The following is a 22,192-nucleotide window of genomic DNA, read 5'->3' as shown; positions in this document are numbered from 1 at the left end:
TCTCTGACACTTCTGTTATAGAGAAAGGGAAAATAGCAATATTAAAATATTTCCTCTAATTAATCCCCTTTTAATGTGCACGAATTTCCTGCACCGGGCCACTAGTATCATATAAAACATCACATGGGTGCTGACTCGCCCCCCACCCCCTCCCCCAAGGAACTGACTTTGCTGTACATTCTGCAGGGTCTTTGTGAAATGTCTTATCCCCAAACACAACACAACACCTGAAGTGTCCTGAGGGAAGGTTCCAGGGCAAACCTAAGGGCAACAGGTATCAGAAAGGAGGTATTAGGAGGTCAGGAAGGGGCATGGGAGATAAATGGTTGGCTGGGTGCATGACCCTCAGAGAAAAAAGACGTTTTGCTGATTTGCAGATTTAAGCAGCAGTGGTTTTCAAACTTATTGTTTAAAGCAGTAAGTGCTGTGTTCAGATAAATTTCACCCCAGAACATAAAGCAAATAGCACTGAAGAAAACAGACTGCTCTGGTTTAACAGGGTGGGGCCCCCAGCGTGCCCCCACCACCCCCTCCAGGCCTCTCTAGTGGCCCCTGCCATGGGAAAAGCATACTGCAGATTTAAAGTTATTTGAACTTAAATACCCTTCAAAATAAGCAGGCAAGCCCAATTTCTTAGGATTAAAGTATGTGCCCCCAAGCAACTATTTCAGGAAGAGCCCCAACTCCAGTCACTGTAACCCAGGGTTTCAATGAAAAGAGGCAGCTGTGAGGATGCCTCTCCTTCCAGGAAACCTGGCGACTTATCTTCAAAGTTGATAATCTATCTGAAGCAGGACAGGGGGTGTAAAAATAGAAGGTCTGGGTTCCTAGGGAACTGGCTGGGGTTGCTGGATTGTTGTGGGCTGTATTAAGCTTTTCCAGTCCTAAAAAACAGCTCTGTTCAGAGAAAGTTATTCTTAAACACATATCCCTCAGCACCGCACTAGGAAATAATCACACTTTATATTCCTTTAGCAAGTCACTGTTTTCAAAGCACACCATTATCTAGTCAGATTTCCACCACGTGAAGCAAGCTGGACAGGTATTATATTATCCCCGTTTTACAGATGAGGAAGTTAAGTCTCAGAAAGGTGAAGGATTAAAAAAAAAAAAAAAAAGGGGAAGGGAATCCCACGCAGTCACATGACAAGTACATAGGTCTTCTCATTCTCTAATCCAGAGCTGTAAACCTACCGGCTGAGTACATACACCATGCATCCTAGTGAGTAGTAGTAAGCAAAGACCACAGGTTTGGGGTTCCCAGCCCTGTGTCCTTGGGGAACATCAGTGTCCTCATACAGCAGGTGAAAGAATTCACTGCTTCATCTAATTCACAGGACTAGGAAGGACAAATGAGATGATTTGGTGAAAGCACTTTGTAAGGTGTCACCTAAGGGTTAATTACTCCCCCCCACCCATCCCCCAATCTTAGCAGGTTCCCTGTCCTTCTATTAACTTGCACCTCACTTTCACAAACCAAAATAAAATTTGTCTCACACTCTCCTTTGGTATTGGGTAAGTATCTTAGAAATGTCAGCTGGGGGAGTCAGCAGCCAGCCAGACAAGTGTTTGTACACCTCAAACCCAAGTGCTCTCACTCTCTCTGCCCATTTTAGAGATTCAAGGGTGCACTGCCAAAGACTTCCAAGACTGCTGCACCCTGAACCCCAAGCAGTGGCCATAAGGGCTGTGGGTCCAACTGATGTGTTAGGGCGGGTCTCAGGGTGTGTGCATGGGGGAAGCTGGGCCTCTGTGCAGTCATCACAGGCCCGGGTCTTTGTCATCTTCTTGGCGGAATCAGAACCTGAACTTGGCATGTTCCTCTGAAAGTGATTTGTTCTCTGCAACTAAGTTCCGAAGGGATGCCTTTGTAAAGTCAAATGGCAATTTCATCATTTTTTAAAACAGGAATTCCTGTACCGATAAGGGCCTCACTCAGGACACCAAGTTGTAGTTGACGAAGTTGTTTGAGGAAAACAAAACCAGAGCAGAGAAAGTTGGAATAACTTAGGGATATCTACGCTTTTACAAAATGAAAACACCTTCTTGTCTTTTCAAAGTATAAACATTATACATGTTCATCATTTTAAAAATATTCAGCCTACAGAGCAATACAGCAAAGTATGCAGAAGAAAGAAAAGCATCCATTCAGAGGTCATTGTTTTTGTGTGTGTGTTCTTTTTGTTGTAGTTGTTAATCCTCACCCAAGTATATTTTTTCCATTGATTTTTAGAGGGTGGGAGAGAAGGTGGGAGGGAGAGGAGAGAGAACACCAGTGTGAGAGAGACACCATCCATTGGTTGCCTCCTGCACGCCCTGACAGGCACCGGGGATTGAACCTACAACCCAGGTGCATGCCCTTGACAAGGAATCAAACCCAAGATACTTTGGTGCACAGACCAATGCTCTAACCACTGAGCACATCAGCCAGGGCCAGATACAGTCATTGTTAATGACGTGGGTATATTCCTCCAAACTTTTTCTTACATATTTAGTTACCAAACTGGATTTATATTGTATATGCTGTTTGGTAAACTTTTTAACTTTACATTGTTGGACATCTTTTTATACCAGTAAAACTATGCCATCCTTTTAACCAGCTGTACAATAAAAGATATTTTTCTCAAGCTGTGAGATAACCTTATGAATCCTCCTTCTGTCCTAAAGGCACCATCATATGAGCCTCTTCTCCCCTCTCAGGGATCCCTGTGCTGGATGGTTCTGAGAAACACACTGACGTAGTATTTCTGGCCAACACCATCAAGCAGCCAGAAACCTCACCTGGCCAGCTGCATCGTCTTAGGCAAACTTCTACTCTCCAGGGCCCCAGGCTCTCTGTGTTAAATGAGAGATTTGGGTAGTGATTTTCTAAGGTTCTTTCAGCTCCAACATGACACATTAGCTTCTAGTTCCTGTATCTCTATGTTTGCCTTGGCACCGGGTGTCCCTGGCACTGAGTGGAAGGGGCGGCCTCGGGATCCCCAGCTGTGCCCCTGATGACATTCTCAAAGGCCCCGAAGAACCTCTGCTGGTAGTGGATGCCCAAAGCTGGCAGGGCTGGGAAGCACGGGGTTGAGGGGAGGGTTACCTTAGGGAAACAGCTCTCCTGATTTCCTTCCAATATGGTTGGTGATGTCTATAAAGAGGCGTCAAATTCACAGCCAATCAGTAACACAGCCTTTGGGGCCATTCTGCCCTTCTAGAGTGTTACAACATGGATGAAGGCAGAATGGTTTTTTCTCTGTAGAAAGACCTCATTGCTTTTATCAGGGAAATTAGTTCATGAAATTGAGATTGGCAAATGGACAAAAGGCGGTAAATAGGGTGGTCCCAGCAAATGCTCTTTTACCCCACCTTATATTTGTACAAAGATATAGCTTAAATCTTAGAAGATTTGGGGATAAAAGTTTACATGACAATTCATGTGGCGTATGGGTTATATAATGGAAATCATCTGTTATTCCGGCAAATTCCCCCTTTTTTATTTTTTAAAAGCAGGCATTAAAAAGAAAAACCTGAAATGCTCTCTTGTATCCATTTTAAGAGTAGGATTGGCGCTTTCCGCTATTACCTGAGTCCTGATCTATCACCCCAGGGAGAGCTTGCCAATCCTGCACTTTCCTGGGGTGGAAAGGCTGCAGTGGGGTTAAGAATAAGACTCCTTGGGCCTACCTTCTCCCATGCCTTTACATTTACCTTTCCTTCCTCAGAAAAGCATGGACGTATTTCTTGTATAAAATGTTCCATCTGACTGGGAGTAACCTTAATTCCTCTGCTAGCAAGCATATGTGTAAAAAGATCAATACAGAGTCTTATTTCTTTAGACTCAGTATGGCACATCTTCTTAATCTAAAGATCAATACAGAGTCTTCTTTCTTTGGACTCAGTATGGCACATCTTCTCAATCTAAGAATCAATACAGAGTCTTCTTTCTTTGGACTCAGTATGGCACATCTTCTCAATCTAAGTTCTGTACTATCCACCTTCTTACCCTACTTATCCTCTATAGGGGGGTCTGCAGTACCCTGGTGGAGTCCTATCCGTCCCGAGTGTGGGGGTTCTCAATGGGGGGGGGCTTACCTAGGGGAATCCTGTTCCAGGGGTTCCCAAAGGTGTGGACGGAGTCGGCGAAGACTATCCACCCTCTTCCTACGGTGGAGTCCTATCCATCCCGAGAGTGGGGCTTACCTAGGGGTCCCTGTTCGGGCGCCATATGCCGGGGTCCTGCCCCAGCTGGTCCAGAGGTCCCTAAAGGTGTGGACGGAGTCGGCGAAGAAGGAAGGACACGGAGACAGCGTTCAGTTGATCAGCAGCCTAGCCAGGATCTCCAGCCAGGATCTCCAGCCAAGTTCTGGTCTGGATCTCCAGCGAAGTTCTGCTGTTTATTGTTTTGTTACATCCGTAACAGGTAGGAAAAATTCCTACCTGGGGAAACAACCTTTCTAGGAGAGGCATCCCCTCCCTGACTTCAGGGAAAAATTCCTACCTGGGGAAACAACCTTTCTCGGAGAGGTGACCTTGGTTAAAACACACAGCGCTAAGGGGAGCAAACATATTAAGAACAGTATGCTATATACGCCAGGTCCCTTGAAACATATGCTGTGCAGATGTTTCTTTCCTGCAGCGACTGTGTCAAGCAGCAAGGAGGGACGACATACTACAGGAATACCCTACAATCCTCAAGGCCAAGCAATAGTAGAAAGGGCTCACCAAACTTTAAAAACACAAATTAAAAAATTACAAGAAAATGAGTTTAAATATTCCTCTCCTCATCATGTTCTACAACATGCTCAATTTGTAATTAATATACTAAATGTAGATTCTGAGGGAAATTCCCCGATGTACAGGCATTGGAACCCTGATCTAACTAAACCTAAAGCCCTCGTCAAATGGAGAGACTTGCTTACAGGAGCCTGGAAGGGACCTGATGTACTTTTAACCCAGGGGAGAGGATATGCTTGTATATTTCCACAGGACGCAGACTCACCTGTGTGGATTCCAGACCGTCTAGTCCGACCTTATGTCTCACCGCCCGCCATCTCTGCCTCATCATAGCACACCTGACCAGTGCCCGTCTGCAGCAGATGTGCAGCCCTGAGCTGGAACAATCTGTCCATTGGGAGGATCACATGTGCCTCCTTTTTGTCTTTCCACATGTCCCAGCTTTGCCCCACATCTCCTTTCCTTTTTCCTTTTTTTAAAATCTAACTACTTGTTTGCTGGTTCTTTGGCCTTTCTCCTTCTTTCCTGAACACAGCGTTTTCTAGAATCTCCCTACCCTACTGTTCCAGGAAGGGCACCTCCCTTTTATGCCGTGACTAGGGGTGTTTGGTATATGCCACATACATGGAGTTGTCTTTTGCCAAGAGCCTGACATCCTGGGCTGAGAAAGCCCTGTTCCAGGACTCTCCTTTGTCATGTATTGGCGCCTCTTACCCTTGTGCCAAGAGGGACCCTCTTCTTACAATCCAATTGCCCATAGCTGTTGCCTGAGCTCTCTGTTCATGCTGAGGTTGAAGCCTCATGGTGGCTGGTACCATGGATCTGTCTCTGGCCCAATGGTGTAAGCTAGGCCCTCTCTAGAGAAGAAACCTGAGTTCCCTATGATCAATGCCAGAGCCCTGCCAGCAGGCGAGGGAATCCAAAGGCAGTTGCTGGGCATGGAGGCCAGAGGGACATAGGCTATCAAGGAGACAAAACTGAACCTCCCATCACCCTACTTGGCCCAGAGATGGCTGGTAGTCAATGACGGGTAAGACCCCACAGGGTGGGGCAACCTAAGACAGGCACAGTCGAGGGCCAGTAGGAGAGAACTTGGGGTTCAACAGAGGTGGGGCACAGATCCTCACCCCCCCCCAATGGTTCAGGGGCTTGAACACTCGCCCCTTCTGAGGAAGGTCTCCTGTCCCCATGGCTGCTTCCCGCTTCCCACGCCCAGCTCAGATTGGGACCCAGGTAAAGACAGAGACTGCCTGACAGCAGCTGCCCTCTCACTGCAACAGGACTTGTTTCCCATTTATACCTTGGACCACGGGAAAAGGGTCAGATGAAGGAAAGGGCTGTGTCAGGATGCTGCCTTCTTCCCTTTCTTCTCCCTCTTTTTTCTAAACACTTCCATGCCTTGTAGTTCTTTTGTTTTCTCTTCTTTTTCTCTCTACTACCCTCCATCTTCCATATCAGCTGACCCAGAGGGCACAGCTTACTCCTCCTCGGACACCGACACCACCATCAACCACGGCCCTGATGGACCCTTTGATGCAGCCCTTCAACTTGCTGATGCTTCGGGAAGCCCATCGCCAGTGATGCCACCCGCTAGCCAGACCCACAAAGACAATCAAACCAACAACTTGAGGACAGCTGAAATCCCTTGACTGAAGAGGCTGGCAACCTTCTACAGGAATGGGGCTCCTTGTGCACTCCATCCACTATGTTTATAGTTATGCTCACTGTCATTGCTTGCCAGTCTTCTTCCGAGTTTTAAACGGCCCAATCTGAGAGGTGGCCACTGATTTGCATGCATGATCATTTAAAAAATAAAAAAGGGGGAATTTGCCGGAAGCCAGTCCCTCCTTGCTGCTTGACACAGTCGCTGCAGGAAAGAAACATCTGCACAGCATATGTTTCAAGGGACCTGGCGTATATAGCATACTGTTCTTAATATGTTTGCTCCCCTTAGCGCTGTGTGTTTTAACCAAGGTCACCTCTCCGAGAAAGGTTGTTTCCCCAGGTAGGAATTTTTCCCTGAAGTCAGGGAGGGGATGCCTCTCCTAGAAAGGTTGTTTCCCCAGGTAGGAATTTTTCCTACCTGTTACGGATGTAACAAAACAATAAACAGCAGAACTTCGCTGGAGATCCAGACCAGAACTTGGCTGGAGATCCTGGCTGGAGATCCTGGCTAGGCTGCTGATCAACTGAACGCTGTCTCCGTGTCCTTCCTTCTTCGCCGACTCCGTCCACACCTTTGGGGACCCCTGGACCCGCTGGGGTTGGACCCCAGCACTAGAGCATAAGTGTCTACACTGCAGGGTAATTACAGTAACTGTTTTCCATTTAAAAAGTCCCTTTGCATATGTTATCTAATTCTCATTCATGTCTTTTCGATGAGGCAATTGAGATTCAGAGAGTGGGATGATCTGTCTAAGATCGAATGACAATTATTTGCTGAATAAAGACTGAACCCTAAGCTCCACCAGTGGATTCCTCCTTCGCCTCCACAGGCTCCACACTGGATATACACAGACGCCTGACAGATGCACACATATGTGCAAAATATTCGTGCAGAACACACCCCTCTGTCCCCACTCCACCACCAATTGCCCTTTTCTGGATCCACCCACTCATTCAACACATACGTAAGAGCATTATGCTAGGCACCAGTGATAAAATGCTGGGGCAGGAGACATAGCTCCCGATCTCACAGAGTCATCTGGAGTCTAGAGTGAGGCAGTGATAGGGTGGGGCGAGACTGGTGCATTCAGTGTGGTAAGAGCAGTAGTGGAGAGGTACAGGGTAGAATAGGAGCATAGAGAAGGGGCACCTGGCCCGTCCTCACAGGGCTCAGAGGAGGCATACTGGAGAATGGGACATCCAAGCCAAGACCCGAAAGATGAGTTGGGGTTGGCAAGACCTGAAGTGGAGCCAAAAAGAAAGACAGAGAGTGCTCTACACGGAGGGACATGTGCAAACCTTTGGTGGCAAGAGGAACACAGTGTTTTTGAGGAACTACAAAAAGTACAGTGTGGCTGAAGAAATGATGGGGGCGGGGAGGTGGTGTCCATTGAGGCTGCAGAGGAGGCAGGTGTCTGAGGGTGATGGGCTGGTAAACTTTGTTGGTGTTTATGGAGTTGATTTTGTCTCGAGGGCATTGGGAAGTCATTAAAGGGGTTAGTGAGTGACATTGGTGACAAGCTCTTTTTAAGATAGTCTCCTCTGACCACTGTAAGAGTCTATGGTCATAATTGATTTCTGATCCTACTTTAAGATATACTCAGGCTACAGTTTCTGCAAAAACATAGATGTTCAACTTCAGGATACTTCTATTTCAACTGCCACCTCTGTTTCATCGTCTTTTGCTACTTAGCCTGGGTCTTTGTGGTCTGCGCTGGGTGGGCTCAGATGACCAGAGCATTGTGATCAAGATGCCATGAATATGCCAGCCTGTGGACCAAAAAGCCTTTAACTGTTCCCTGCTCCCAGCTTCAGCCTTAACCTGGGCCTTAGATTCTAGCTGACAGAATATGGACTGACCAGCCAACATCTCTCAAAAACACTGGAAAACAGTTGAAAGTATAATTACATAGAAGTATGTGGGCTAGCAAATTCCACCTTCATCATAAGCAAAGGGAAGCAGTATTAATATGCAATACAGATAACAGAAATTGTCAATGAAAATGACGCATGGCTCACACAACATATTCAATAAATACTACATCAGTTGAGCAGTATTTAGATGAGAAGTCTTATAGGAACTTATAAAAAGGATAAGATTTCTATATAAAGAAATATTTAAATAAATTATAGTATTTTATTTAAAAAGTATACATATATATTTGTTTGTATATGAACAGATATCTACTGAAAGCTTAAAAAATTAACACTAGTTGCTTCTGGGTGAGGACAGGATGCTAAGGATAGAAGGGAGATTTTCTGTTATGTCTTTCAGAGTCTTTTCCATTTCGAACCATGGATATATGCTATCTGATTTAAAAAATAAAATTCAACTATGTATTCAGCAGGATCCCAATTCAGTGATTAAAAAGAGTGAGGTCAAGCGGTAATTACAAAAATGAATAGTTCTCCAAGATCTCCTGTTATTTAAAACAGCACATTTCAGAAAATATGTATGTTGTAACTTTATCTTTGTGGGAACAAAACAAAGAAAATAATTCGATGTGTGCATTTTTAGTACCTATACAGAGCAAGGTCTCAGTGCTGTTCCACACAGTAGCCATTAGCCACATTTGGATATGTAAATCTAAGTTAATTAAAACTCAAAGTTTCTGTCTTTCTCTTCCTCTCCCTTCCTCTCTGAAATCAATAAAAATACTTAAAAAAAAATAAAACTCAAACTTCAGTTCCTCAGTAGCACTAGCCTCAGTCAAGTGCTAAGAGCCGCAGGTGGCTCATGGTGCCATACTGGACAGTGCAGACAGAGCACATTCCCCTCATTGCAGAAAGTTCTGCCCACAGAACCGGTCTGGATGAATCCAGTTCAAACTGTTCCCTGATGAATGGGACTGCAAGGATGTGAGAAGGGTCTTTGTACTTTGTAAATCTCTGCATTGTTTGATATTATTTTACAATTATAAATACATTTTTATTGATTTCAGAGGGGAGGAGAGAGGGAGAGAGAGAGATAGAAACATCAAATGATGAGAGAGAATCATTGATTGGCTGTCTCCTGCATGCCCCACACTGGGGATCGAGCCCACAACCCCGACTTGTGCTCTGACCGGGAATTGAACCTTGACCTCCTGGTTCATAGGTTGATGCTCAACCACTTATAGTTTTACAAGAGGAGAGTTTGTGGGCAGGTGTGTATTCCAAATTAAAATCTTATCCTGCGTTTTGTCATGACGCCTGTCATTCACTCAGGAGTCAGGGGTGGCAGAGCGTTGCCAAAGGAGCTATTTGGGTGAGGGGTAATGGAGAAGCCCACTGTCCAGAAGGAACACATGTCTGGGAGGAGCCCTGCAGGCCGCGGCTGACCATCGTGCGAGTCTCGCTCCCGTGTGGGCCCCTGCTTTTCAGTCCCTAAGGACAGAAGCAGCTTGAGTGCCTGCCAGCAGGAGAAGCAGAGGCTGAAGCATTTTTGGCTTTTGGAGTTCTGGAATCTGGCAGGGGCGAGGCAGGCACTGGACAGGGAGGTCCACCTCCAAGGGACCCCGAGGTCTCCTCAAAGACGGGGACCGAGGCGGTTTGGGGAGGACACTGATCTGAGGGACAGCCGTCCCGTAGTGGGATGGGAGCACGGAGCCAGGCTCAACATAGCACCTGCGAATGGAATGAAGATGAATGAGGGATCTGATATCAGCTTCATGGCTTCTTAAACTGGAGGAATGACGAGGGTGAAGAGAACACCAGGAGAAAGAGACGGGACAGAGTAGAAGTGCGACCAGTAGGCAGGTGGGAAGAAACGTTGCAAAATTTTTCACCTCAAATAAAACTTTGATGAAATGTTAAACATCGCTCTGGTTATCATCCATGAGACAGAGAGAAATGACATTTCCTAAGGTTATAAAAAGGTGGAATCAACTCAGAAGCTCTGGGCTAGAGCTGCTTGGAGCACCTCATTTTCCCTCCACCTGGAAGAAGTTGATTGCTGGACTGGGGTCCACATTTTTCTCAACAGCTTTACATGTGGCTCAAGATTCTTCTTCCTTTATCAATCTGTTTAACTAGCACATTTGTCTTCATCACTCTTTTTCCACTTGGAAGGTTTAAAATGGTCATTTAATAAGCCATGTGCTGCTAGTCCAGGCAAGCAGGTGGTTCATGCTTCACCCTTGTTCTCTTTGTTCTTCTTTTGAGAATCCTGATCCTGCCATACTGTTTTATACATCAACACCTTTGCTTATATATTATTCCCTCTGTCTGGAATATCTTCTCTTCAGGCAGAGACGACTCAGATTCCATTCATCTTAGAAGATCCAGCTCCTCTGGGTCAGATGAATGTCCTCCGCTTCCTCTCATTATTTGTGTGAGAATCCTTTGAGGATGTGTTCCTCTCCTGCATGGGGTAGCGAGCCCCCACAGGGACAGCCGGTGCCTGTTCACCCCTGTGTCTCAGCTGACCCCGTGTCTCAGTGCCTGGGGCATGGTAAGTGCTGATGTCCAACTCTTTCTCTCCTTCCATAGTCACCATCCTGTTCCCTTCATTCACACTGTTATTATCCACTAAGCCAACCATGCACTGTAGGGAAAACAGATTGTGTATGCTGAGTAATGGTGCCCATGCCCTTCTTTCTGGAATCCATGGATGTTGCTTTAAAAGCTAAAGAGATTTTTGCAGATGTGATCAAGCTAAGGATCTTTAGGTGAGCAGATTACCTTGAATTATCTGATGTAATCACTTTATGGGAGAGAGAGGCAGGTGATCAGAAAGAAGGCCAGGTGAGAATGGAGCAGAAGGGAGCAAAGGTGGTGTGATGGGGGGATGCGAGCCAAGGAATGAGGACAGCCTTTAGAAGCTGGAAAAGGCAAGGAGATGGATTCTCCCTGAGACCCTCCTGAGAGGAACCAGCCCTACAGACACCTAACACACAGATGAACAGAGAATGGTCCCAGTCTCCAAAGAGCTCATTTTCTGTCTATTGAAAGGAGGGGACAATTTAGGAAACTGTGACAGTGGTTAGAGGTGAGAGGTCATGAAGTCCTAAACTTTACCATCCTGACCACCTTCCTAAATATCCATCTTCAAATGAAGCCCTGAGGAATGAACAGATTCAACCTGTGAGAAGGGCAGTGTGAGTCCCTCCATCCGTGTGCTCTTATACAGCCTAAGATTGAGCCAGATCTACCTCATTCAATCAACTGTCAAAATGCAGCAGTGGAGCAAAGAAACAGGCATATGTGAAATGTCATATGGGCCAGCGAAAACCCAGGCCTTGCATTGTTCCATCAGTAATGGAAACAGGCTCATTTCCAGGTTAACTCTCCTGAAATACAGATGGAAATGAGAAGTTTGGATAGCTGTCACTATGATTCTAGCCTTTTGCCATACCCTGATTTTTTTTTTTTTCAGTTTTGTCTTTAGGTTTTCTTTTTCTGATTATAAAAAAAAAATATGTAAAATTTAGAAAGTTTGCCATAGTCCCACCCATGAAATATTTATCAATATACAAGAATCTTAAAACTAGCATTTTAGCAAAATAAGTAAATAATTGTGTGTATATAAGAGAATTCTTTAAAAGAGAAGAAGCCCCTAGGGATATATGGGAACCTCGGAATATTTGTTCTCAGCTCTCTCCACTTCCACATCTGTAGCATTACGCAGAGCCACATTCTGAGTAATGAGGCTGAAAAAGGATAAGATTTCCAATCACTATGGAAAGAATAACCATAATTAACACTTAAGGAAGGTTTACTAAATTCCAGGCAGTGCACTAGTTCATTTAATCCTCATAATGACCCTGTTCAATAGGTATTATTAGCATCACAATCCCCACTTTATAAATGAGGAAACCGAGGCACAGAGAGGTTTGGTAGGTCATCCATGGTCACAAAGGTAGCATGTGGTAGAGATGGGACTGGAACCAATGAAGACTATCAGCAGAAAAGCCACATGCACCCGGTTGGTGTGGCTCAGTGGTTGAACGTTGGCTTATGAACCAGGAAGTCATGGTTTGATTCCCAGTCAGGGCACAGGCTTGGGTTGTAGACTTGATCCCCAGTGTGCAAGAGGCAGTCGATCAATGATTCTCTCGCATCATTAATATTTCCATCTCTCTCTCCCTCTCCCTTCCTCTCTGAAATCAATAAAAATGTATATTAAAAAAAAAAGAAAAGCCATATGCTAACCACCTTATTATACTGTTTCTCAGAGGAGAGAATATTTGCTTTCACGAAACTGCACCTATTAAGGCAGAAAAGCAAACGTACAGATCTTATGAAGATTTTAAAACATAAGGGTTGGGTCCTAGCTGGTTTGGCTCAATGGATAGAGTGCCATTGTGGACTGAAGGGCCCCAGGTTCGATTCCAGTCAAGGGCACATGCCCATGTTGCGGGCTCAATCCCCAGTGTGGGGTGTGCAGGAGGCAGCCAATCAATAATTATTTCTCATCATTGATGTTTCTATCTCTCTCTCCCTCTCCCTCTGAAATCAATAAAAATATATATTTAAAAAAAATAAGGGTTGGAGCAAAGGGCTTTATGAAAATTCAACAAATTAAGATACCCCATTATAATACCCCATTGATATCCCATCAATAATTTTAACATTTTTTTTTTCAATTTAAGTAGTGAAAAAACATGGTCACTGTTGAAAATTTGGGTAATATATGTACAAAGTAGAGTGAAGAAAATGAAAATCATGTGGTCTCACTTGTTTCTTTCTATGGGCTAACTCAACGTTGTTCAAAGTAGGCCAAAGATATCAGAATTACCTGAAGCTCATCTTTAAAAAATCTAGATTCCTGGGCTCCACCTCAGACCTACAAAACCAGAATCTGGGAGGAACTGACCTTAGAATGTCGTCATGCAGTCACACTTTGCAGCTTGCAGTCCTCTCCACTATGGAGCTCAGTCAGTGGAATCTCACGCACGTTCTCCACAGATGCAGGTACTACAGGGCCTATGCAAATGCCTATCTGAAGCTTCTATTTTGTTTTAAGGAGTCTAGAATGGAATTGAAGGCGTATGCCTCGTACTCCAGTTCTAGTGTACTAATACTGTAATAAATGTAACTACTATTTTTTAAATTTTGAAATTAAATTAAAATTTAAAAGTGAAAACTACATTTTTAGTTGTTCTTATGCCCAGTTAAGTATGAGTATCCCTACTCAAGGCTGAGAAAGGGAGATCCACAATTCCTGGGCCCAGAATTTAAAATTCATACTCTCTTGGACACAAGCTCCTCCCCGATCCTTTCCTTTGGAAACCAAATTGTCCTTAGGGACAGTAAAGAAAGAGGAACTGAGGAAATCATGTCCCATTTGAAAGTCAGGCTTGGGGTGAGGGGAACCAGATTTCTCGATGGGTGTATTCACCTGACCTTCAGCCACAGGCTCTGTGCCCAGGGTCCAAACAGCTTTCATGCAGTCCCCGAGGGTGCCCAACAGGTTGAGTCCTCAGCTCTGAGCCTGGTTCAGAGCCCTGAATCTGGCTTTGCTTTTGGCGAAAGCAAAATGGCTCCTCTCTATTAACACCAGGCCGACAAAGGATTTTCCAAATATGGACCCAAAAGAACATGTGCACTTTGAAGGCCACAGTGAAGCTTAGCTAAAACTCATTAGGAAGAAAGCCAACAATTGACGCCAAAAGTATGAGTCCTTAAAGAACAGATCAGCAAGACAAAAGCCAGAAAGAGGAACAAAAATATGCATTGTAAGGGAGGGGTGAGCAGGGAGGTGTAGATTTATATGGAAGAGTTGACATCATTGTTTCCCAATAATACTCAGCATGCAGGAAACAGATGGGAAAGAAGTGGTGGAAGGGGCTACTTATGGCAACAGGGCATGCTCTCTGCTTAGAATCCCGACATTTGGAAACTAAATGCTTTGCTTTGAAAAACTGAGGACGGATGGGAACTCCACTGCCAGAAGTCTGATCAAAGTCTAACTAAATCCTACTGAACTTATCACCTTGGCAATGCAGTAAAGTAGAGCTGGGCGCATCAGACCCTGATTTACTAACAGCATAGCGGGGCTATTTGGGGCCAGAGGAGACAAAGGCATGGAAGGGGAATTTAATGTCAGGCAGACATGGTTTGAGTCCTGCTTCTCCCATTTCCTGGCTGGGTGACATCAGGCAAGTTTCTTAACTCTCTGAGTTGGTCTACATGTATAAAATGGGTGACAAAACAGAACTTCCCTCAGACAGTGGGGAGAGGGCAAGGTTTCGCCTTTATGCCATACAACTGGATTTAATCAAGAAACGTCATTAGGATCATCTGTTAACATCATTTTTAAAGGTTTTATCTTTTAATAGAATCCCTCATTCTCCTGACCCTGGGCAGGGCGTAGACATAGCTAAACCAATTGCCATTCTTATTATCAGCTGTTCCGCTTTCTCCTGAGGGTAGGTTCGCACGCCTGCCACTGAAGACAGCTTCTGTCACTCCAGCCGGGGTCCCCCTAACCAAGCCTGGCCACTATAAATAAGTCAAATCTCCACCCCTCCCCTCACCCCTGTGCAAGAGGGTGTGACCAATTACAGTGTCAGGCAAAACCATGTGGTTTCCTGTCTGCAGAAGCCAGCCACCCCATATCTGTCATTCCTCACAGCCAGATGATGCTTGTTTATCATTTTGTTGATTTTCCCTCCTTACAAATGACCCACTCTGTCTGTTTGTTCTCTTTCACCCACTGCCTCACATGGGAACATCCCTCCTTGCACATCCTTCAGCGCCCTCATTGCATTCTTCCTAGTCCTTCTTTTAGTACTTTTTCCATCGTATGACCCTGAGCCCACTAGACCGAGAGCAGCTTGAGAGCAGCTTTGTAACCCAACCGTGTCTAGCACATTAGAGTCCCATGAAATATTTGTCATATTGAATTGAAAGCCTATACGAGATGGTTTCTGAATAAAATATAAAAAAGGGGTAGGGCAAGAAATATGCAGAATTACACAAATTAGCTCCATTGGCTTTCACAAAGGCTATAGATTTATTTAGTTTGCCAGAATCCTACTTTATATGTCAAACTGTTTATAACAGTAAGAGCTGGTATATGTTGCTTTTGGGCAGTGACATTCACCTCTTTCTTGAGGGGGTGCTGCAGAGGGGGTCTCCGAAGGCATTCTGGGCCAGCATCACACCACGGGTGTGGTACCAGGGCCTGGTATGCATCAGCCAAGCCTGCACTAGAACAAAGAGTGCCTGAGACTCAATCCCAGAAACTCAGTTGGTTCTGGGGACCCGCCAAGAATGTGGCTCATACTAAGGCGTGATTGGTGAGGCACTAGAAAAAGGCCGTGTTTCTGGGGCCCCCTGTGCAAAGTCGAGTTCAGTTTCTACGAGGGAGTAGCTATGAGTCTTTGAGGGGAACCTTAAATAATCTTAGATTCCTGATATTTCAGCACATCAGCAATGTCTCCGGGCTGGAGCTTTCTAGAAGGAAACAGGGTCAATCAATCAGCTGCTGTGTGCCGGCCACAGGCTCACCCTGAGAGGTGCTGTGAGCTATCAGATCTGGGTGAGCTTCGGAGTGCCACCTGCCTTCAGCAGAGCTCACCATTGGCTTGCACACACAAAGCCAGTTAGAAAGCAGAATAACAGGTAGAATGAAGACCAACCTGGGTGTCTCTGCCTCGAAAGCAGCAGGTGTTCCAAGAGGGAAAGAGGATTGTGGCTGCAGTGCAAGGGGAGGAGCCTGGGAGGGACAGGTGGGGGAGGGTAGGTTGAGAATGGGTGTGTGTGTATGAAAAGCACCTTGCATTTGCTATCCAAATGTGAGTTGTCACTATTACTCTGAATGACGTAGGCTGGTGGAAGAACAAAGCAAAGGGAGAAAAAGCTATTTTTGCAGGTGTTTTTTCTCTCTCTACAAAACTGTAGAGTAAATGCCAAATTATGAAATATGCTATTCTGGGAGATTGTGCTCATGCCTAAGACCATGGCCTTGGGAGTCAGACAGATGTGGACTTAAATTCTGCCTTCCCTGTCTCTGTAATCTTGGCCAGGGATTTAACCTCTTCCAGCTGAGTTTTCTCCCATGTAAAATGGTGATAAACAGCCCGATTTTACAATGTTCAAAATACTACGTTTGTGTATAAAGTGGCACATAGTAAGCAATTACTGCAGACAGTAACTCTCACAAAAATAACAAGCAGGTCTGATTTGGGACTCAGCCTTCAGTTTTGGGTCTCCTTACTTCTCCTCCCTTGAGCCATCCAGCAGCCTAATGCTCTTATCTTTCTCTATTAAAGTTGCTGGTAGAAAAAACATCGAGGACCAGTATCTATTCTCCTCTGAACTGCAGTCAGAGTGCTTCCCCTGGGGGCTTTTATTTTAAGCCTCAGCTAAAATTGCATCCTGGGGGAAGATGAGAGGGACTCGGGTGCTGTGTGGACTCCTGGCGTCCTATCAGACTGTGGTCCCACCTCACTAAGGCCTGAGACCAGCCCTTTGAGGGAGGAAAACCAAGACCAATAAAACTCAAGTGTGGCATTTGTGTTGGGGCTGGGAGAGAAATAGCTCAGAAAATTGAGTGGGCGGGCCATGCGCCCATTAGCAAAAAGAAAATTAATTTGAAGGGTGGGAATAAGTAGGAAATTGCCACATTGGCTTAAATACATGGGAAGCAATGAGTGAAAAATAAAACAAAGAAAAAACAAAACAAAACCCAAAACACAAAAAGCAAGTAGCTCTATGTTTCCGGGCCTCAGGGCCCATGTGAAGAAACCATCAGAGGGAAGTGGAGTCCTGTACCCAGAGGCCAGGCTGATAGGCAGCTCAGCTTGATCGATCTGTACTGGAGGGAGTGAGCACCAGGTAGCCCCAACCAGAGGGTTTATCACTACCTTGTTCCAAAAATAGTTAGCTACAATCTCTAATAGAAAAGGAATAGGGGGCTCTTGTTATTCCCAGAGTAAGTCCTGGACCTTTCAGCCCCGCCCCCTTTTTCCACCCACTGCTACAAATCCCGGGAGACTGGCTGCAGTGAGGTGAGTCCCTGAGACAAACAGTTCTCAGCCAATATTTCAGAACTGCCTTGGTCAATCAGCTCCCGAACTCAGAATGTGCTCTCCCCTGCTCCCTACTCCCACAGAACAGGTTTCCAGACTAGCCCACAGGTGTCCAATGGAATAGGGGGCAATAAAAAGAATGCATGGAAACTATAGCTCTAGTGGCACTGGGGACCTTATCCACCACTTACAGCACCATCTTTGGGAAAATGTGCCCCTAGTTTCAATGTTGCTCTCTGCCCCAGCGTCAGGCCAGGCCTCCAGCTCCCTCCGGCCCCAGCAGAGTGTCTACTTGGCTCCAGGGCAGGTCTGGGGCCACAGGAGAGTGGGTTTCCTCAGCAGCCCCAACATCCTGAGGCTGGAAGGCATTTGGGTAGCTGCCAGCCGTGGTGGGTGGGGGTGGGGCTAGCGGGAGGCTATGCCTGTGGTCAAGGGGCTCTTGGCAGAGGTCTGGAGAGTGGGCAAGAGGGAGGGATGTGGGTAGGCGGAAGTAGCTGTTTCTATTCTGTGTGGGTTGTTTGTCATATCCAGACTATACAGAGTACATTACAGTTCGGCTTTAGTTTGCTCTGGGTTTAAAGTCTTAATCCTCCTCTTCTGGTTCTTCCTGTTTCACTCTGGGAGCCCAGATTTGGGGATGCCCCTCTACACTCAAGCCCACGAGGTTGCTGTTCTGTCTTCACAAACTCCACCTCCAGGCCTTATCTTCTTTTTTTCAGTTCCCTGTGGGTCCAGGAGTGGCTGGGTATCTTTCTCAGATCTTTAGTTTCAGGTTGACATATTTCTCTTCCACTATTACACACTGGTGGTCTTCTACTCACAGTAGTCCTGGGAAAGCCCTGCATGAACTGGCCTCTCCATTCAGAGGGGCAGTCAATCAGCTTCTTCTTGGTGACGGACCAACCCATACGACCGCATCATTTACTCATTTCTTTGGAGCCCTCATGCATTCAGTCATGGATGGTAAGTGGTTATGCTAGGGCAAGCCCAGGGTGTTAGGATAAAAACAGCTACATTTGTAGCTTATTACATGCATGCCCTCTGCTAAGTGCTTTGCCCATATGAACTCATTTATCTTCACATCAGACCTCCTATCCCCATTTCAGAAATGGGGAAACTGAGGCCCAGAGAGTGTAACTAACTTGCTCCCAGGTCACTCAGCTGGGGACAGGCAATGTTGGGGATTCTATCACAGGCGGTGAGGTTCTGGAACTCCTAATGGGGGCATCCAGTGGGGACACCTGACTTGGGAGGATCAGGGAAGGTTTCCCAAAGCAGCTGAGACTCAAGGATGAAGAGTTAGCCAGGGAAGGTGTGATAATGATGTGCCAGGCAAGATTCTAGGAGGGAAACAACGAAGCCAGAGAGGCTACCCAGCCCTGGTTCTGCATTTGTTAAATCTTATCTTGAACAGTAAAAATATTTACCTTCCTTGCTAAGACTTTGCTCCTGTTTATGTTTGGGTATCTCGTCTATTTAATGTGGATAAAAGCTTTCACATTCTTCTCCTTCGTCATGACAGCCAATTTCAAAGCTTAATTGGTTTCTGCAAGTTTGTTCCCATCCCTTAGACTGTAGATTGGAGTCTGGAGTACACGATTCTTCCTCTCCCACAGGACCTAGCACAGTGCCTTAATGCCTTAATATGTATTTGTTAAGTAAATGAATAAAAAAAGTGAACTAGTTAGCCTTGGAAAATAGAAAGAACAGCTACCCCTAAAAGTATTCATTGCCTTATCCTTGATCTCTGAAATAATGGGACTATTTTACTTTCATCAAATGTAAAATTATACTTATAATGGGCTTTTATGAATTTATTATGAACCTTTTTTCATCCCTCAAATCATATATATATGTATATATATATATATACACACATACATATATATATGTATATATATATATTTCTTTTCTCTCTTTTTCAATTTGATAACAACTAGAAAAACATCTTCAGGAATAAAAGGGCTCACAGCTCTTACCAAACATTCAGAGGGTGCACTTTGAACGGCCTAAGCTACTTACCTAGGGGGAAATGGCCGTAAACCCCTGCACTTGCTGTGGTCCTTAACTCTGCCCACATTTCAGAATATCTAGCATTTAAAAAATGTACCCATGGCCGGGCACCAAGAGATTCTGATTTAACTGGTCTGAGAGAGGGCCTGGGTGTTAACTTTTTTTTTAGGCTCTCCACATGATTCTACTCTGCCACCATCATGGTGAACCCTGGGTCAGAGCAGTATCACTTTGTACCAGGATCTGAGTGAAATGACACAGATTGTTTGCAAGGGTGGGCCAGCATGGAGGCAGAGCACTTTCTTGACAATGTTCTCTCAGGGGTCCCTTGACATCTCCCAGCACTGCGGGAGGACCCAGGGAGCTGGGGTCAGAGGGGAGAGGTAGGAAATGCTTGCGGACAGGCGGACGGACGCACTCTGGCCCTCACAGGACTTCACCCACAGCGTCCCAACCACAGGCGACAAAATGATGTGGTTTTCATTGCATAGCTGCAAGCAAGGGCTTCGTATTCAGTGGTCAAAAAAGAAGAAAGAGAAAAGGACTATTTTCAGCATTAGCGGTGAGGAAGGGATGATCTTCTCCCTCTATTCCAGACAGGACGAGAAAGTTATCTGGTTCCCAGGGGAGAGCTGGGGGTTGGGGCAGCAGCCACTGTGCTGGAGGGGAAGCGAGAGAGGCTCCTGCCAAGTTGGCCAGGAGCAACCTCATGCCATTCTTGGGTGTTCTCACCAGGCTGGAGAAAAGTGGTTCAATATGCAAAAGGGGGACATTGTCCTTCACACCAGGCCTGTGTGCAGCTAGGGACGACCCACAGGGTCTGAACTTGGCATCTGTGTGAATGCCCACAGAAACCGTAGACACAATTTGAGCCTGTGTGTTTTTCTAAGGAAAAGGGTTCCTGCTTTTCGTCAGCTTCCTAACGATTAAGGATGACAACTGGCCCTGAGCAACTTCCGCTGTAAGCTGAACACCTATTTGTCACCCACACACCCGGCCCTGTCAGATTTGTGCAACTGAAGGTAGCAGGGCTGAGCCACAGCAAGTTACGGAAGTAGATGACATTCATCCTCTGTGCTCAGACTCAGGAGTATCGCTTCCCCACGTTCAGATGGCCTGAGCACAGCTAACTGTCACCAGATTTGTCCTCCACCCCAATTCGGGGCTTCCCCTCCCTGTGCAAGCACAGGGCCTCCCTTGGTTTCCCTATGTCTCTGTTCTTTCCTTCTGCCTTAGACTCCTAGACTCAAATCCATTGTTCTCTGTCACTACCCAGGTCCATCCTCGTACTCTTGCCCTCAAAGGTGAAGTAACCATGATGTCAGTTTTCGGAGGTCTTCCCCAGCCTTCGGGCTCCTAGTCAGCACAGTGACTTGTCGCCCTCAGGATTCTGGGCTGAACGTCTAAGCCTCTAAGGTCACGGACAGTGTCAGTTCAGAGCTGAACTCTACTTAGGTATGTCAGTCAGCTTTTCCTCCCTGCAGGCAGAGTCCAGGCCGTGGACTTCATTGTCTGTTAGGCAATACATGTTTCAGAAAACCCACAAGGAGGATACACTGTTAGAGAAAACATTGGCACTGACTTTGATTCTACACTATAACAAAAATAAGAGACAACTACCTAACTAGTTTTAGATGTGGGAAGACAGAAATCCGAATTACTTTCATTTATATACCAATTTTTAAAAAACATGTATATAAGCAATTTATTATGTGTGCCCAATTCCCAGGTGGCACAATAATGGTGCGTGGATCATTAAGTAGGTCAGTTTCCTTTCTTTTCAAAGCTGAACTCTACTCAGGCATGTCAGTCAGTCTTGAAAGTTTGCTGATCCTGTGGCTGGGCTGTCTGTTTGCAATTTAGGGGTTTGGGGGGCCATTAGAGGAGACTGTTGACCTAGACATGGAAGCCAGGGAGAGGAGATGCGCCTGCTAGGCCAGGACCCTCTGCATCCTTCATGACTAACTGTGTGACCTTAGGTAAGCCAGTTTACCCCCCTGGGCTTCCTCCCCTCCTTCCTAGAGCAGGGAACACTGGGGATTGGTTTTCACATTTTTTTTCTTTAAACAGTAACCCTGTCCTTTCCCCCCAAATGAAACATACATGGAACTCCAAAATGTAAAGCAACTGAAAGAAAAACTGCCTAAGGGGGCTTCTGAGGTATCTTCACAGAACCCTGGGGCTCCTGGAGGCAGGACTGCCAACCACCCCCATGCAATTCTCACAGCTTTGCAGGGAGGGCCCCAAATAACACCATGTCATGGAAGATGGCATCTCAGGAGCATTGATAGTGTACCTGGATAGTAACCAGAAGGCCCCTGCGAAATCGGGTGGAGGGAGCATTCATTCTGAATTCCTGAGGGCAGTGGTTAAGATGTATACTTGAGCGCTCACACCTTCAAAAAACCCTCAATCCCAGCCATGGGATTTCAAATGTACCTCTCCAGATTGTTGGGACGGATGACACGAATGGACTCAGTTATGCCTCACTTTCAAAAGAGGCAGTTTTGAAACCTATGGTGCCCCAGCTCTAAAATACTGAGCCATTTGTCCTAATGACATAGCAGGCTCTGAACCCGAGAATACCGCTGGAATATCACACCACTGCAAATTACTAGGTGCTGCTCTGTCTCTAAAACACCGGAATTGAAAGAAAAGCCTTGCACTGTTTTTGATCTGCACATTTGATATGAGCTAATCACATCATTCTTTGAGATTATTTTCCTGGAGGCAGAATTCCGCACAGTTAAGCAGCCCTTCAGTTGCCCCTTTTGTTGTATCTATGTGTAAGCACACGGCCCATATAGTGGACGGTTTCCTCTCTCCCTGAAGTT

General features: G+C 45.7%; 1 protein-coding gene across 1 annotated transcript in view; it reads right to left on the bottom strand.

Annotated features, from left to right (window-relative positions):
• ARHGAP31 (Rho GTPase activating protein 31) overlaps positions 1-22,192 on the bottom strand; it is a 105,182-nt gene that overhangs the window by 81,258 nt on the left and 1,732 nt on the right. The window lies entirely within an intron of this gene.

This window comes from Myotis myotis, unplaced genomic scaffold (assembly GCF_014108235.1).
Source record: "Myotis myotis isolate mMyoMyo1 unplaced genomic scaffold, mMyoMyo1.p scaffold_m19_p_2, whole genome shotgun sequence".
In the NCBI taxonomy this organism is placed as follows: Eukaryota; Metazoa; Chordata; class Mammalia; order Chiroptera; family Vespertilionidae; genus Myotis; species Myotis myotis.
Note: the sequence above shows the minus strand (reverse complement) of the source record. Positions and strands in the feature narration are given on the sequence as shown.